Below are 4,256 nucleotides of genomic sequence, written 5' to 3' on the forward strand. Positions count from 1 at the left end.
AAATGCAACATTGAGAGTTTAGGCTGCTCCACGGCTCTTCTCTTTCAGGGTTGAAGGGAACCAACTTGCAGTCCCACTAGAGAGACACTTGTAAAGATGCACACAAGATTATTTCCTTTAGGTTCTGCACCCAGGAACTGCAACCTTTTGGCAGATAGGTTACTATTTAATGCAGTGCCTGAAGTCACCAATAATGAGGAGGGGTGGGGAGAAAGAGGGAGAAAGGATGGCAATTTTCCTTCCTTGAAGCTGGGACTGATGGTGTCAGCCCGGAAAAGTCTAACCCAAACTTTACCACCTCTGTCTGGCCTTACAAGCAGAAAGTGGAGACGAGATCAAAAGAAAGTGGAAATCGAAAGGATTAAGATATTGAAATTCTTCTGTTTTGCCACAGGCTGTCACCCTAACTCCACATATTGTTCAGCCAGGCAGGAATACTCTATTGAAAGCAAAGAAGTGAAATAGCACTGGAAGTTCAGAAGTTTGCTTCTCTTGAAATTTAATTGGCCTGCAGGTTACCTGCAGTCTCACCCCCCTCACTCACAATTTTGAAAATAATATTAAATAGTAAAAATAATAAGTACTAATAGATTAGTCCTGATAAGTCATGTCAAATTCTACAGGGCCTGGCTTTGGCCAGTATTATTTGCCTCAGATGTGGAGTATCTAATGACATCTTTATCATTGCAGGGTTTGCACATGGCAAACGGAGATGTCATTTGCCCTTTGACACAGGCTAAGTTACTTGCAACTACTGATGCAATCAGGAGCTCATGCTGGGCTAGCCTGGGCCCTAGCCAAACCTTGTCTAAATCAAAGGATGGATTGCTTTAGCATCTCTGGACTGCTTTTCATTCACCCTAGGAAGAGGCATGCAACAGGCAGCATTCCAGCCTGGTCAGCTGAAAAGAAAAGCTTACTGAAATCATGACAGATCTTTTCACTGACTTCAACGAGCCACGTACCAGGACCACAGCTTGTCAAGCCAAGCTCTGCTTGGTTATTTTTACTCGATGAGGTACTCTGTACCATTCCTTATTCCTCTCTTCTGGGCTGTCCTAAAGTCCTCCAATCTGTTCTGTAGAGCTTGGAGTCTGAGATTCTTGCTCAGTCCTCAAAGCCACAGGAGTATCGGGGAGCTTAACCCCTTTGCAATCAGTGGACATTGTATGCCTGTACTCCTGCAAGCATCTAGGCCAATAGAGTTAGTTACCTTTGAAGGTCTGGGTCTTACTTACAAGTTGTGACTTATACAATTGTATTTACTTATCACTGACATTAATACTGTGGCAATGCCATGGGAAGTCCTCCATCACCCCAGTGACTGGTACACATACCTAGTATGTGCCTTTTCTTCCTTTGCTGAACTCTTCATGAGCTTGTTGGACTGGATTCCTAGAAGTATTCAAGTAGCTCACTGCCCTTTGAAGATCTTGGACAAAACCACTCTTTCCAGATGGAAATAGGATAAGGAAGGTGCCAATTGCATAACTTGCAGTGGAAAACTTAGCTACATATACATGGGCATTCATACTGTAAATGAGAAGAGGGGAATATGTGTTAATTTTTCAGGGCTTTGGGGAACAAAGCAGTAAGAATTTCTAGCATCCAATAATGTAATGTCGGAAATGTCGGAAAATTAGAATATCTGAGAAAATTGCAGAAACCTGAGAAATACTCATCAAGATGTTTTATTATTGAAGAATTGTTCTTTTAAAATGCTGCTCATAAAATATGTTGATTTTCCTGGCTAATAGTAGTTAAATTAGTGCATCGTTTATTAACAGCTAAGGCCATCCTAACTTATTCTGCCAAGGTAAAATCTTCACCACAAATCTCTGGCTTTGCTGTAATTTATGCAAAGAAAGATCTGATGATCCAGTCATGTCCTCCAGCTCCTTTTGTCACTGAGAAATTTCAGCCTCAGACCCAAAACCACTCAGACCATCTAGAGCTATTTTTCATATATAGACTGTTCAGTTTTGTTTTGTTTTTTCCTGCTAGCTCTTTATTCTGAACTGGTCTGTTTTTGTCAAATGAAAGTTGAAGGGGCAGGAGAGAGGCTGAGATTATTACTGTACATGTTTCTCTAAACTGCTTATAGAAAAGAGAGGGGTGCAGAGTAAACAATACTTATCTTAATGCTCAGGTAATTCCATTTTCAAAGGCAGGATTTGATCTACAAAAAGGGAAGTAAAATTGACTTTATAGTAAATTACTTGGATTTGGGAACTATGTACTCTCATCCGTGTTTTTGCAGAGTACCAGTACGTGCTCCTGGTTTAGCAGCGCTGACCTGTAAGACAGATATAATAGGTATTTCTCTGTGCTATTTCATCACACTACACAGGGTAACCTCTTGCCTAATCTTTGCCCAGTGCAGCTGCCTCTGCAGTGGAAGATCAGTGATCTCTGAATTTGCAGACGATGTACTGGTCTAGGGAATTAAAGTCTTCCTCTTCACCTTTCTCTCCCCTCTTCTATTTGCTTTATTTTGTTTTCTGCTATATGAGCCTTTAGTCAAATATCCTACATACACACTCATCACTTGGACAGCTTTAAGCACAATATGCACATGGGCATGTCTGGGCACATTAATATATCTTCTTGTTGTCTCTCTGTAGATTATCCTCTATTACTGTAATTCATAACTCCAGCCCTTTGTGTACATGCTTCTATTGTGAAAATGTAAGATCATTACTAATTAAACAGTGTTTTAATAAGCTAGCTGATAGCTCCCCACAGCACCTAGGAATTAACCTCACCTGGGAGCAAGTTGCTGGTTGAGGCTAAAGTGGAGCTTAGATAAAGGTGGGGAAAGGAAAAGACATCAAAGAACTAGTCATCACCAAAACCTCATCCTCCACAAATTCAAGGTGTGGAGATGTTTTCAGCCATAGGGATCCTCCCTCCTCTGGATTTCCAAATAACTATAATCACTTAGAATTCCCTCTTTCACCTCCCCCTGGCCTGATTATCTCATCTTTCTCATTTGAACTTGATTGTTATGAGCAATGCATTTATGGCCTCTGCACTTTATTACCTTGATCTCAAAAAGGCTTAATTTGGATCAGATGGTGCTCATTTAGCAACACAGAGCTTAGGGACAGCACTGTCCTGATGGTCTGCTTTCACCACTGAGCAAGGTTTTATTTCTAATCTCAAAAGCTCTTCTTGGGATTTATTCCATGCATCCTTTCCTGGAGCTCCCTCCATAGCCATGGGTCAATACTGGTATTTGGAGAGGACAGCGTTCTCTCGGTAGCTGGCCAGTGCTTGACATTCAGGCTGGCTCTGGAAATTCAACATAAAACTGTCTCCAACTATTTTTCCCCAAAATTAAATACACTTCTTAACAGAGGGCATCAAATAAACAACAAAATCACAGCCCCAATTACACTCCTTCTGAGGTGGCTTATCCAGATACCAGGATCACTAGTCATTCTGGCTATGACTTTTAGGATGTTGAAAGAGCATCTATTCTTTGACAGAATGTCGTACTCACATACAGCTGAGACAAGGAGTTGATCTAATTCTGAAACAGATAAGAATGGTAATTCTCAAGGGTGACAAAGGGAATTTATCTGTCTCTTAGCATGGAACACTATCATTCCCGAGGAGTATTAATCTGATATCAAAATGCACCTTGATTCTTTGTTCTGTCTTCCTTTTTTTTTTTTTTTTTTTTTTTTTGTCTGCACTTCTTAATAATATGTTTGGAAATTTATTAAGCTTACAAATCAAGCCTCGGGGTTAAAGGCAACCCTATCTAAATATCTTATCATTTATAAAAAGATTATCATTAAACGCTTTGTAGAAAAAATTTGAACCAGTGCAGAATATGAAAAAATGTAGAAAAATGGCTAATGTGTCTACTTTTTAATTAAATGTAAATATAATTTGTAAGGCTTATGGTTTTTAAACAGAGAGAATTTAGCCTGCATAATTTCCTTTCTAGTTAATATTATAGACGGAAGCCTAAGTAGGGTTATTCAGAAGAATTTTGTAGTTAAAAGTTAGTTACCTCCTCCAGATCCATTGTAGCAGATGACTTCAACACATTCAAGATTTCACCTGAAGTTCTTAATTTACAATGACAACACAGAGATTTTAAGCATTAAAATGAACTTAGTTAAATGCCCTAGTTTACAGCTTGTTCAGAATGTCAGCAGATTTTTCATCTTTATTACTGCAGACAGATAGCAAGGCTCTTATCTGTACATACCTTATCAGAATGACTCAAACATATACAAAAG

Source organism: Dromaius novaehollandiae, chromosome 6 (genome assembly GCF_036370855.1).
Source record: "Dromaius novaehollandiae isolate bDroNov1 chromosome 6, bDroNov1.hap1, whole genome shotgun sequence".
NCBI lineage: Eukaryota > Metazoa > Chordata > Aves > Casuariiformes > Dromaiidae > Dromaius > Dromaius novaehollandiae.